The 15018-nt window shown below is 48.1% G+C and overlaps 1 protein-coding gene across 4 annotated transcripts in view; it reads left to right on the forward strand.

The window, feature by feature from the left end:
• The window catches only part of LOC122540199 (alkaline phosphatase), a 152018-nt gene that overhangs the window by 67749 nt on the left and 69251 nt on the right, over positions 1 to 15018 (forward strand). The gene's annotated exons all lie outside the window — the stretch shown is intronic.

A 15018-nucleotide genomic window follows, 5' to 3' on the forward strand; every position in this document is an offset into this window, starting at 1 on the left:
AAGTTATTACATTGAGTTTTGTTTATCAAATCATCCCTCACCGGAACACCAGCCCTTAGTTAAAATTAGGGCAGCCTTTTATTAACAGTAAAAATTTTAATTATAGAGTCCCTGCAGTGTGGAATCAGGCCATTCAGCCCATCAAGTCCACATCAGCCCTCTGAAGAGCATCCCTCCCAGACCCACATCATCCCTGTAACCTTGCATTTCCCATGGCTAATCCTGCACATCCCTAAACACTATAGGCAATTTAGTACTGCCAGTCGACCCTAATCTGCACATCTTTGGACTGTGGGAGGAAACTGGGAACCCAGAGGAAACCCACACAGACGCAAGGAGATGTGCAAACTCCACACAGACAGTCGCCTGAGAGTGGAACCAAACCTGGGTCCTTGGCGCTGTTAGGCAACAGTACTAACCACTGAGCTACCATGACACCCAGTATAGTAAAAGTTAACACCTGAGTTTAGATTAGATTACTTTACAGTGTGGAAACAGGCCCTTCGGCCCAACAAGTCCACACCGACCCGCCGAAGCGCAACCCACCCATACCCCTACATTTACCCCTTATCTAACACTACGGACAATTTAGCATGGCCAATTCACCTGACCCTGCACATCTTTGGACTGTGGGAGGAAACCGGAGCACCCGGAGGAAACCCACGCAGACACGGGGAGAATGTGCAAACTCCACACAGTCAGTCGCCTGAGGCGGGAATTGAACCCGGGTCTCTGGCGCTGTGAGGCAGCAGTGCTAACCACTGTGCCACCGTGCCGCCCACGGAGTTGTTCCAGGCATGAGACACTTAAGTTGTGAAGGTCAATTGGCGAGGTGAGGAGTGTTCGAGGAGAAAGTGAGGTCTGCAGACGCTGGAGATCAAAGCTGAAACTTTATTGCTGGAACAGCACAGCAGGTCAGGCAGCATCTAGGGAACAGAAGATTCGACGTTTCGGGCACATTCCTGAAGAAGGGCATGTGCCCGAAACGTCGAATCTTCTGTTCCCTAGATGCTGCCTGACCTGCTGTGCTGTTCCAGCAATAAAGTTTCAGAGGTGAGGAGTGTTCCCCATGGAGGGGAGGAGGTGACAGGAGATCTGATACAAGATTGCAAAACAATGAGAGGTCTGAACAGAAGAAACCAGGAGAAGCTGATCTTGCTTGTAAGAGAATTGAGAACTGAGGGGGCACAGGTTTCGTGTTTTGGAAAAAAAAAGCAAAAGTGGGCTGAGAAAAAAGTCTTCGTCATTCATTAAGAGTGCTTAAAATCTTAAATGCACTGCCTGGAAGGCATTAGGGGGAGAATTGGAACATTATTTAAATAGAAATAAGGTGCAAAGGTATGTGACAAAGGCAGGAAAATTGCACAAAGTGAAAATGGTCAGAGAGCCGGTGTAGACGCGATGGGCTGATTGGCCTCCTTCTGCCCCATAATAATCCTGTGGTTCTGTAAAACCATGCTGTGCAGTGAATATAATGCAAACAAAAGCAGTCAAAGGAGTTAATTAGCAGTGACTTGGTGCTCAGAAGCTTGTCAAACTAAATATTAATATTTGGTGTGTCGTTTAACCTGACCTAATCCCCCCTTCTGAATGAAAGCTCTTTGTGAGTTTTCAATTTGCTTAATGCTGTCATGGACAAAGACTAGAGCAAGACTGTGTAACCTACTTTTGTTTTGGAATCCCTGCTCAGTTCTGACCCATGTAGTGCAGACTGAATTGGGATCCTGACCTCGAAATGGGATCACAATTTTCTTTCTATGTTAGCCAAGCTTCGATAACCCTTTCTGACTCAAGAACAAAAGCTTGACATTAGCAGATCACTCAGCAGTCTTGATCCTGTCATTTCATTCTGTCTCAATCTGACCAGGTGCCACTTTTAATTTTCGAATTACACTGGGCTGCTGTGGGTGAAATAAATTATTGCGCTTTATTCTTCGTGAGATTGGGATTGAGTGTAAGGTTTACGACAAAGTGTTTCATGAAAATAACATGTATTTGGCATGAAACTACTTTGCAGTTGGTCAGAGATTGATCCCCGGTTAAGTTGTTCACTGCTCTACTGGGATCAAAATACCACAATTTAATAACTGAGCAATAAGTGCAAAAGGGGATTCAGGCAATCTATTACAAACAGGGTGATTGAGTAATGTGAGAAATGACGGGTAAAGGGGACTTATGCATTAAGAATAAAAAGGAATGGAATAACATTGGTTCCCCAGTTCATACCATAGACCAGTGACTATAGCTCACAGGTACATCGTTGCAGGTCAGGATGGCGTGAGATTGTGAAAAGCCCATTAGAAATGTTTTTGCAAAACACATTTACTACTGCTGTGTAGAAGCAGCCGTGTGGCTTTAACGAACCCCACTGTGTTCTGTATTAGTGATACAGCCGTGCTGCAATATATGTGATTGTAATTATTTACTTGTCTGGTATTTCGCTCAGCTTTTGATCTGGTTTTAATGACACTTGTTCAGACGTCAGTTGGAGCACATTTGAACCCACTGGTCTCAAAACAAATTTACGAGCCTTCTTGAGATGATTCTGAAAATGCAAAGACTCTTCCCAAACTGTGCTGCCTCACGGATTCCTTGGAATTATTTTGATGCTTACCTGGATTAGACTAAAGGGGGTTTTTATTGTGTGCTGGTTTTTTTAAGTGACTGTGGTGACATACTTGGTGCTCTGCCTGTCTCTAAAGAGTGGCTAACGTTGTCTGATCATAGCATGTTGAGAGATTGATAGCTGGGAGCTGCAACTATAATTTTCCAGCCTTTAATCCATCATCATGGGGGCTGTTTAACCTCGTTCTGACCCCTCCCAGGACCATCTGATGGTCACCAAAAATCAAGTTAGTTACCAAAAATGATCAGTATTTGAAAACAGGTCAGATTTATAGGATTGAGGTTATCAACAGTTTAACTGTGACCAAGCAAGTAGTAGGTTGGACAGTCCAGTCAGAAGATAAAGCCAAGGAAGTAACAAAAACAGAAATTGCTGGAAAAGCTCAGCAGGTCTGCCAGCGTCTGTGGAGAGAAATCAAAGTTAACGTTTTGGGTCAAGTGACCCCTTCCTTAGAACACTAAGAAGTGGAGAATGTAGTTATTTTGCTCTTTTGGTGTCACAAGGGGTGTGTTGGTTTAGTCCCCACAGCTAAAACTGAGGTGTTCACACCTCATGCTCATGATCACACAATGGTTATAACACAGAAAGAGGCCATTCAGCCCATTCTCCTGCTCCATCGCCTTGCAGGGCTTCAGGTACGTTTGTAAATGAGTTAAGGGTTTCTGCCTCCACCATCCAACTGGGCAGTGAATTCCAGACACCCGCCACCCTCTGGGTGAGAGTGTTATTCCTTGTGTCTCCTCGAATCCTTCTATTAATCTCCTTGAATCTGAAATCCCATGCAATTTACAGTTCCACTGGGGGAAACAGATCTTCTCTGTCTGCTCTGTCCAAGCCTCTCATTAATTAAATCAGACAAACAAATGCATGAATTACGAGTGGAGTAAGGCCATTCGGCCCTTCAAGCCTGCTCTGCCATTCAATAAAGATCACAAACTTGTTGAGATGATTAATCCCATTGAGGAGACGGACCTGGGAGCCATCTCTGCCACCCACACTGTGTTAGTCTGTCACCTTCAGGCGGTGTGATTTCTGACTGCTCCCTGGCTGCAGTGAAATGAAGTTGAAGAAGCCAGGGTCAGAGTTATGGAGCAGTAGCCTAGGTCACACATGCCTCATTGTCCAGATGCTAAGAGGCAAATGTATGCCCAAAGATGTCCCAGCCTGGTGACAGCAGCTCAGACAGTGAGGATAAACCCAAACACCGGGTCAGTGAGGATCAACTCAAACACCGGGTCAGTGTGGATCTACCCAAACACCGGGTCAGTGTGGATCTACCCAAACACCGGGTCAGTGAGGATTTACCCAAACACCGGGTCAGTGAGGATCTACCCAAACACCGGGTCAGTGAGGATCAACCCAAACACCGGGTCAGTGTGGATCTACCCAAACACCGGGTCAGTGTGGATCTACCCAAACACCGGGTCAGTGAGGATTTACCCAAACACCGGGTCAGTGAGGATCTACCCAAACACCGGGTCAGTGAGGATATACCCAAACACCGGGTCAGTGAGGATCTAACCAAACACCGGGTCCGTGAGGATCTACCCAAACACCGGGTCAGTGAGGATCTACCCAAACACGGGGTCAGTGTGGATCTACCCAAACACCGGGTCAGTGTGGATCAACCCAAACACCGGGTCAGTGAGGATCTACCCAAACACCGGGTCAGTGTGGATCTACCCAAACACCGGGTCCGTGAGGATCTACCCAAACACCGGGTCAGTGTGGATCTACCCAAACACCGGGTCAGTGAGGATCAACCCAAACACCGGGTCAGTGAGGATCTACCCAAACACCGGGTCAGTGAGGATCTACCCAAACACCGGGTCCGTGAGGATCTACCCAAACACCGGGTCAGTGTGGATCTACCCAAACACCGGGTCAGTGAGGATCAACCCAAACACCGGGTCAGTGAGGATCAACCCAAACACCGGGTCAGTGAGGATCTACCCAAACACCGGGTCAGTGTGGATCTACCCAAACACCGGGTCAGTGAGGATCTAACCAAACACTGGGTCAGTGAGGATCAACCCAAACACCTGGTCAGTGAGGATCTACCCAAACACCGGGTCAGTGTGGATCTACCCAAACACCGGGTCAGTGTGGATCTACCCAAACACCGGGTCCGTGAGGATCTACCCAAACACCGGGTCAGTGTGGATCTACGCAAACACTGAGTCAGTGAGGATCTACCCAAACACCGGGTCAGTGAGGATCTACCCAAACACCGGGTCAGTGTGGATCTACCCAAACACTGAGTCAGTGAGGATCTACCCAAACACCGGGTCAGTGAGGATCTACCCAAACACCGGGTCAGTGTGGATCTACCCAAACACCGGGTCAGTGAGGATCTACCCAAACACCGGGTCAGTGAGTATCTACCCAAACACTGGGTCAGTGTGGATCTACCCAAACACCGGGTCAGTGAGGATCTACCCAAACACCGGGTCAGTGAGGATCTACCCAAACACCGAGTCAGTGTGGATCTACCCAAACACCAGGTCAGTGAGGATTTACCCAAACACCGGGTCAGTGTGGATCTACCCAAACACCGAGTCAGTGTGGATCTACCCAAACACCGGGTCAGTGAGGATTTACCCAAACACCGGGTCAGTGTGGATCTACCCAAACACTGAGTCAGTGTGGATCTACCCAAACACCGGGTCCGTGAGGATCAACCCAAACACCGGGTCAGTGTGGATCTACCAAAACACCGGGTCAGTGTGGATCAACCCAAACACTGGGTCAGTGAGGATCTACCCAAACACCGGGTCTGTGAGGATCTACCCAAACACGGGGTCAGTGTGGATCTACCCAAACACCGGGTCAGTGTGGATCAACCCAAACACCGGGTCAGTGAGGATCTACCCAAACACCGGGTCAGTGTGGATCTACCCAAACACCGGGTCCGTGAGGATCTACCCAAACACCGGGTCAGTGTGGATCTACCCAAACACCGGGTCAGTGAGGATCAACCCAAACACCGGGTCAGTGAGGATCTACCCAAACACCGGGTCAGTGAGGATCTACCCAAACACCGGGTCCGTGAGGATCTACCCAAACACCGGGTCAGTGTGGATCTACCCAAAGACCGGGTCAGTGAGGATCAACCCAAACACCGGGTCAGTGAGGATCAACCCAAACACCGGGTCAGTGAGGATCTACCCAAACACCGGGTCAGTGTGGATCTACCCAAACACCGGGTCAGTGAGGATCTAACCAAACACTGGGTCAGTGAGGATCAACCCAAACACCTGGTCAGTGAGGATCTACCCAAACACCGGGTCAGTGTGGATCTACCCAAACACCGGGTCAGTGTGGATCTACCCAAACACCGGGTCCGTGAGGATCTACCCAAACACCGGGTCAGTGTGGATCTACGCAAACACTGAGTCAGTGAGGATCTACCCAAACACCGGGTCAGTGAGGATCTACCCAAACACCGGGTCAGTGTGGATCTACCCAAACACTGAGTCAGTGAGGATCTACCCAAACACCGGGTCAGTGAGGATCTACCCAAACACCGGGTCAGTGTGGATCTACCCAAACACCGGGTCAGTGAGGATCTACCCAAACACCGGGTCAGTGAGTATCTACCCAAACACTGGGTCAGTGTGGATCTACCCAAACACCGGGTCAGTGAGGATCTACCCAAACACCGGGTCAGTGAGGATCTGCCCAAACACCGAGTCAGTGTGGATCTACCCAAACACCAGGTCAGTGAGGATTTACCCAAACACCGGGTCAGTGTGGATCTACCCAAACACCGAGTCAGTGTGGATCTACCCAAACACCGGGTCAGTGAGGATTTACCCAAACACCGGGTCAGTGTGGATCTACCCAAACACTGAGTCAGTGTGGATCTACCCAAACACCGGGTCCGTGAGGATCAACCCAAACACCGGGTCAGTGTGGATCTACCAAAACACCGGGTCAGTGTGGATCAACCCAAACACTGGGTCAGTGAGGATCTACCCAAACACCGGGTCAGTGAGGATCAACCCAAACACCGGGTCAGTGTGGATCTACCCAAACACCGGGTAAGTGTGGATATACCCAAACACCGGGTCAGTGAGGATCTACCCAAACACCGGGTCCGTGAGGATCTACCCAAACACCGGGTCAGTGTGGATCTACCCAAACACCGGGTCAGTGAGGATCTACCCAAACACCGGGTCAGTGAGGATCAACCCAAACACCGGGTCCGTGAGGATCTACCCAAACACCGGGTCAGTGTGGATCAACCCAAACACCGGGTCAGTGTGGATCTACCCAAACACCGGGTCAGTGAGGATCTACCCAAACACCGGGTCAGTGTAGATCTACCCAAACACCGGGTCAGTGAGGATCTACCCAAACACCGGGTCAGTGAGGATCTACCCAAACACCGGGTCAGTGAGGATCAACCCAAACACCAGGTCAGTGAGGATCAACCCAAACACCGGGTCCGTGAGGATCTACCCAAACACCGGGTCAGTGTGGATCTACCCAAACACCGGGTCAGCGAGGATCTACCCAAACACCGGGTCAGTGAGGATCAACCCAAACACCGGGTCCGTGAGGATCTACCCAAACACCGGGTCAGTGAGGATCTACCCAAACACCGGGTCAGTGAGGATCAACCCAAACACCGGGTCAGTGAGGATCTACCCAAACACCAGGTCAGTGAGGATCTACCCAAACACCAGGTCAGTGAGGATCCACCCAAACACCGGGTCAGTGAGGATCAACCCAAACACCGGGTCAGTGAGGATCTACCCAAACACCGGGTCAGTGAGGATCTACCCAAACACCGGGTCAGTGAGGATCAACCCAAACACCGGGTCAGTGAGGATCCACCCAAACACCGGGTCAGTGAGGATCTACCCAAACACCGGGTCAGTGTGGATCTACCCAAACACCGGGTCAGCGAGGATCAACCCAAACACCGGGTCAGTGAGGATCAACCCAAACACCGGGTCAGTGATGATCTACCCAAACACCGGGTCAGTGAGGATCAACCCAAACACCGGGTCAGTGAGGATCTACCCAAACACCGGGTCAGTGAGGATCAACCCAAACACCGGGTCAGTGTGGATCTACCCAAACACCGGGTCAGCGAGGATCTACCCAAACACCGGGTCAGTGTGGATCAACCCAAACACCGGGTCAGTGAGGATCTACCCAAACACCGGGTCAGCGAGGATCAACCCAAACACCGGGTCAGTGAGGATCAACCCAAACACCGGGTCAGTGAGGATCTACCCAAACACCAGGTCAGTGAGGATCCACCCAAACACCGGGTCAGTGAGGATCTACCCAAACACCGGGTCAGTGAGGATCTACCCAAACACCGGGTCAGACAGTGCTGGCCAATGAGTGGTATTTAATCAATTCACATAAGGATCCACCGCAGTCTTGTACTTGGGATTGGCAAAGGATGTCTTCATACAAGGAGATGTCAGACTAGAATCTGAAATGCAATCGTCACAGAGGGAAATTGTCGCACATATCTAAGGAAAACATCAGTCACTGATCCCCCCCCCCCCCCACACACACACACACACACATTTGGATTTAGTCAGCTGTGAGTTGGGGCTTAATAATCTATGAGTACAAGCATTGTTGATTGTTGGAAAATCCCAAATGGTTCACTGAAATCATTTAGGGGAGGAAATCCGCCATCCTCACCAGTCTGGCCTACATGTGACTCCAGGCCCACAGCAATGTGGTTGACTTTTTACTTTCCTCTGGGTAACTAGGGAGAGGCAAGGACCGCTGGTCTAGCCAGTGCCCATACTCCATTAATGAAGAAAAAAACAACTCAGATAGCATTGCCTACCATTCAGGTGTGCCAAGGCTGACTCACAAAAGACCAGGCGGCATCTATAACTTCAAGGTGCCACTTCTTTAAAACAGGAATCTTAATTATATATAATATTGACATAATACTATACATTTGCAGCTTCACAATATCCATTAGCACTTTTCTTGGATTGTGCACCATAAATTAGTTGTTATGTAATCTCCCCTGCCCTCCACCCTATCGCAAAAACTTCTCTTTTGCTTTCCCAATAATTCCCTGTCACTGGCTTAAAAACCCTTAAATCTCTATTCCCCTTCAGTTTTCATGTGAAAGGCGAGAGACCTGAAATCTTCTGTCTATCTCAGTCTATCGATGCTGCCATACCTGCCGGGATGTTGAGACTTTATCTTTGCTCTTATTTCAGCTTGCCAGCCACTGTGGTATTTCACTCCATAAGCACATACCCTGGGGTCTAATGAATACATGGTGTACATGGGGGCTCAGTGAGTTACGAATGTACTGTGGGTGGAATATATGGAGATGGGTGTGGTGCCAGCTAAAACTGGGCAAGGGCTTTTGTCCGAAACGTCGATTCTCCTGCTCCTCGGATGCTACTTGACCTGCTATGCTTTTCCAGTGCCACACTCTCGACCCATTTAGCTTGAGTGCCTTCAGAGGTGAACCCCAGATACTGGCACAGTGGGCATTGCCAAATACCTAGCTCAGAGGGCTGTCTCCAATGCTATTGTAAACAACATTGGATAGCAACCAACATTGGAGGCAGCCATAGTTCAGTTGGCCTGAGGAACAAGCATTTCGAGAACACTAACCTGGTCCACAGAAAATCCTGTTGGGATGCCCATTCTTTACCCCTCCCCCTAGCCACAGGGGAAGAGATAGTCATACACTCACAAACCACGGAAACAGACCCTTCAGTCCAGCCAGTACATGCCAATTACAATCCCAAACTTAACTAGTCCCACCTACCTGCGCTTGGCCCACATCCCTCCAAATCTTTCTTATTCGTGTACTTATCTCAATGTATTTTAAATGTTGTAACTGTACCCACACCTACCACTTTCTCTGGAAGTTCATTCCACACACAAACCACTCTGTGTAAAAACATTGCCCCTCAAGTCTTTTTCAAACTTTTCTCCTCTCACCTTAAAAATATGTCCCCTAGTTTTGAACTCCCCCAACCCTTGGGAAAAGATACCTGCCACTCACCTTATCTATACCCCTCATTATTTTATAAACCTCCATAAGGTCATCCCTCAACCTCCTACACTCCAGTGAAAAAGAGTCTCAGCCTACTCAGTTCTCCCAATAACTCACACCCTCCAGTCTGAACCCTCTCCTCCTATAACAGAGTGAACACATCTCTCCACAGTCCTGTACAACATCAACCCAACTCCTATATACAGAGGACTGAGCGATGAAGACAAGCTTGCTAAATGTCTTCTTAACCAGAGCAGGAGTTTTAAAATGAAGGCACATGATGTTAAATGTTGGTTATGATGTGGAGCTGGCTACTGTAGGAATGATCCGCAATCCCAGAGACACACAGTTTGGAAGGAGGACTAGGCCATTCGGCCCCTTGAGACCTCAGTGCTGTTAATTAAGGTCACGGCTGATCCGACCGCTGCCTCAACTCCACCTTCTTGCTTGTCCTCTCCCTCCCAATCTCCCAACCCAACCAATGATTCCCTCTGTCATCAAGGATCGCTTCCCTAACCTGCTCTGCCACCTTCTGAGCCCGAGGGCACAGCCTGGCACTGATCGAGCCGCAGTCAGTCGCGATGTAAATGTGACGGAGCTGTTCCAACAGTGTGAGGAGGTGCTATTGAACAGTCTGTGGCGGAACCGTTCCCATTATCAACCCATTCCAACCGGTGATTCATGAAGTAGATTTGAGAAACAAATCTCACCCTCAGCATTTGGAATTGTAATATCCTGGTGTTTTTGTAGCTTTCCGATTTGCCTACACATCTTGTCAGGATGTAATTCTCAAGTGATCTCAGGGTAGCAGGCTGTCTGGATGTCTGTCACCTTCATACTTTGGCCCTGCCCTGGGGAGATTGCTGGCTAACTCCCAGCACTACAGCAGTCTTTCAGTGAGTATGAGGCACTACGGAATGTTCTAAGCACAAGAGGAATGCCAGTCTTTGTCTCTTTCTGTTATTGTGGCCTGTCAGAGGTAAACACAGAAGGCACAAATAGAATGCTTTTATATTGATTAAGGCAGCTCTTATAACGTGGGCCTGATGCTCCAGGTCTCCCTGTACCTTGGCTGTGTCCAGTGACACAGGATGTGACAGGGTACCAATACTCACATGCCTGATCCATGATCCATGCCTTGATCGGGACCAAATACAAGTCTTCTTATGTTTTGTATTGAAGTGTGGCTTGAAATCCTGATGGTACGTGATTGTCTCTGAAAATGATTGCCGTCAGTCAGTCAGTCAGAACAGGCAATTTTTTTTTATACATTCAGCACCAAAACAGGGGTTGCAGAGACATAAACCGTCTTCCTTCGTGGCTGAGCCAATCTCTTGGATTAGCGTCTGTGCAAACTTGGTACCTTAATTGACACTGAGCTGAACCTCGCAACTGTCCATTGCCATGACCCTTTGATCTCAGATCTGTCACATGACCTGCCTCTGACTTGACTTCTTCTCTATTGCACTGAAACTCTTACCCATTTTTTCATTATATCAGACTTCACCTCTTCGACGGTTCCTGCTTCTCTGTTGATGGCTTTCAGATTTCCATTCTCCCTCTATCATTTGCAAAAACATCTGTAATCTGAACCCCTCCCCCTCCCTCCACTACCCCCACTCCCTTGCTGCCATTACTGACTTTATTGGTGATTTGGAATCTGTGCCTCTGGTACTTCCAGACATGGGAATACTTTACTCAATTTACCTTGTCCAATTACCTCATTGACTTTGAACCCTTCCACCAAATGTTCTTTCAAGAACTCCATCAGAAATTGCCGGAAAAGCTCAGCAGGTCTGGCAGCATCTTTGGAGCAAAACCAGAGTTAATGGTTGAGAGTGACCCTTCCTCGGAGAAAGGGTCACTCACTCTGAAACGTTAACTCTGATTTCGCTCCACAGATGCTGCTGGACCTGCTGAGCTTTTCCGGCAATTCCTGTTTTTTGATTCTGATTTACAGCATCTGCAGTTTTTTGGGTTTTTAAATCTCCTTTTGACATTCTCTTCTCCAGGATAAAGAGCCCTAATTTCTCCAAACAACTCGTTTATGTTAGGTTCCTCATCCCTGAGACCATTCTTATTAACTTTTTTCCTCAATTCACTTTAATGTCCTCACATCCTTCTTAAATGGAAGGCCTGGAATGGCACACAGCACTCCAATCAAAGTTGAACTTGTTGTTCTACACAAATTCTTTGATTTTGTTGCATCCAGGGCAAAGCAGCCCGCTTGATTGGCACCACACCCACAAATACTTACTCCCTCCACCCACCAACGCTCAGTAGCAGCAGTGTGTACCATCCACAAGGTGTACGGCAGAAATTCACTGAGGCTCCTTCAACAACCCCTTCCAAACCCACAACCATTTCCTTCTAGAAAGACAAGGTACACAGTGCAACACCTGTGAGATCCCCTCCAAGCCACTCACCATCCTGTCTTGGGAAATATATCAATGTTCCTTGAGTATTGCTGGGTCAAAATCCTGGCGTTCCCTCCCTAAGGACATTGTGGATCTCCTTACAGCATGTGGACTGTAGTGGTTCAAGAAGGCACCTCACTACCACTTTCTCAGGGGTATGAAGGATGACTAATAAATGCAGGCCCACCAGCAACCCATGCATCCCATGAACGAATAAGAGACAAACAAAACCCTATGCCACTATTCATAAAAATCCAGATGCTTATTACAGAATCCCTGGTCACACAGTTCCCTCTTACTGCTGTCTGGCTGCTATCATTCAGTATTAGTATCTTTACACTTCATTAGTTCTCTGCTATGACCAGAATGAAGAAACTCCCACAATTTGCCTTGCATAAGAATGGGTTTTGTTGTAGGCAGCACATTTTTAATTTGGCTGACCCACATTTATAGACTCAAAGAACACCTAGGGCAGCATGGTGGCTCAAAGGTTAGCATTGCTGCCTCACAGCGCCAGGGACCCGGGTTCGATTCCAGTCTCGTACGACTGTCTGAGGGGAGTTTGAACATTCTCTCTGTGTCTGCGTGGGTTTCCTCTGGGTGCTCCGGTTTCCGCCCACATTCCAAAAGATGTGCAGGTTAGGTGAGTTGCCCATAGCGTTAGGCACGTTAGTCAGAGGTAAAAGGGTCTGAGATAAGACTCCCCATAGCGTGGAAACAGGCCCTTTGGCCCAACTAGTCCACACCGACCCTTTGCAGAGTGCCCCATTTCCCTCTGACTAATGCACCTAACACTATGGGCAATTTAGCAGGGCCAACTCACGTAACCTTCACATCTTTGGACTGTGGGAGGAACTCCACACAGGGAGAATGTGCAAACTCCACACAGCCAGTTGTCCGAGGCTGGAATCTATAACCTTGGACCCTGGTGCTATGAATCAGCAGTGCTAACTACTGAGCCACCGTGCCGCGTCTCATGGGTTACCCTTCGGAGGGTCGGTGTGAACGTATTGGGCCAAAGGGCCTGTTTCCATGCTGTAGGGAATCTAATCTAACCTTTAAAAAAATCCTGTCCTGTGAACTAGTGGTAATGGTAATGGCGGTGGGAGACTGAAGGGTAAGGGTTCAAGGCCCATTCTAGATGTTGGAAGATACAACCTAAACTGACATGCTGATGCGGTATAGACAGACCTCTGACTGTGAGGTATTAAACATCTTTGTACTGCATGGGATGCACCATGGGTTTCTTCAGGAAGGTTGGGGAGCTCTTTCTTGTTTCCAGATGAACACTTACCCCACAATGGGCACACAGTGAAGAAGATTATCATTGTCCAAACTGGAGATTTATGGAATGGTTACAGAATATAGAAAGGATGTTACTCCATTGGAGAGGGTTCAGAAAAGAGTTATCAGTGTTTGGTAGGTTTGAATTATAAAAATAGACTGGGACTTTTTTTACTGGAGTGTAGGAGGTTGACACGTGTCCTGATAGAGGTTTATAAAACCATGAGAGGCATGGATGACTTTATTTTATGTGGTGACTTGTAAAGATTTCATTTGAGTACGTGACAATAAACCGAGCATTTGTTGACTGTCCTGAATTGAACTGAGTGACCTGCTGGGCTATTTCTGAAGGTGGTTAAGTGTGCGTGGGTCTGGAGTCACAGGTAGGCCCTAACCACTGTCAGTGGTGCTGCCAGCTGACTAACCTTAATGGATGTGGATGGCCATTCGGCCTATCTAAGTCTATCTCTGAGGAGTAGCACAATTCTCTCTCCTATCAGCTGTGTCTTTTCATTTAATAGATATTTGCTGGATTGCACTGTGTCAACGATTTCATCACTGCATCTGTGCAAGAAAACATCTTTCTCATTTTACCTGAACTAGTATGAAATGGCATAGTTTGAATATCCCTCTTTAGTTTAAAGATATAACCTGGATTAAATATTTGCATCTTTGCCTTTTATGAGATGTGGGTGTTTCTGGTAAACCGAGCATTTGTCGACTGTCCCGAATTGAACGTGGGTGACCTGCTGGGCTATTTCTGAAGGTGGTTAAGTGTGCGTGGGTCTGGAGTCACAGGTAGGCCAGATTGGGGAAAGACAGCAGATTCCGCATGAATGGACCAGATGGGTCACTGAAGCGATCATTTCAGAGTCAGTATTACTGCGATGGGCTTTCAATTCCTGGCTGTTTTCTTTTTAAGTTACTGAGTTTAACTTCCGCAAGCTCCTGTGTTGCAATTTGAGCCCATTTCCACGCAGTGTTAGCTGGGGTGCACAAGCCTAGTAATAAAACCCTCCCACCCAAACCAATCAGCCGACACCTCTATTGCAGTTAATGGAACTAAGTATCATGGTGTACACTGGGCAGCCTGCCCCCTCTCAACTGTTTTGCATCACCTTCTCAACCAAATTTCTCTCCCAGTCTAACACGAGGCCCCAACATAGATACATATATAGGAGCAAGAGTAGGCCATTCAGCCCTTTGAGCCTGTTTTGCCATTCAATATGGTCATGGTCCAACTCAGGCCCCTATTCCAATCTTTGCCTTTGATCTCTTTAGCTCTAAGAAAGATATTTAACCCTTTCTTGAAAATATTCGATGTTTTGGTGTTGACCGCTTTCTGTGGCAGAGAGTTCCACAGGTTCTGGGGATGAAGTCATTTCTCTTCATCACCCCTTCATCTTTGAGTTGTGATCCCTGGCTCTCACCTCCTCGCTCATTGGGAACATCCTTTCTGCATTTAGATTAGATTCCCTACAGTATGGAAGCAGGCCCTTCGGCCCAACAAGTCCACACCGACTCTCTGAAGAGTAACCCACCCAGACCCAGTCCCCTACCTCATATTTACCCCTGACTAATGCATCTAACACCATGGGCAATTTAGCACGGCCAATTCACCAGCTGCACACCTTTGGACTGTGGGAGGAAACCGGAGCACCCGGAGGAAACCCACCCAGACACAG

Source organism: Chiloscyllium plagiosum, unplaced genomic scaffold (genome assembly GCF_037043375.1).
Source record: "Chiloscyllium plagiosum isolate Xiang-an unplaced genomic scaffold, Cpla_swu_hap1 HiC_scaffold_37, whole genome shotgun sequence".
NCBI classification, from domain to species: Eukaryota; Metazoa; Chordata; class Chondrichthyes; order Orectolobiformes; family Hemiscylliidae; genus Chiloscyllium; species Chiloscyllium plagiosum.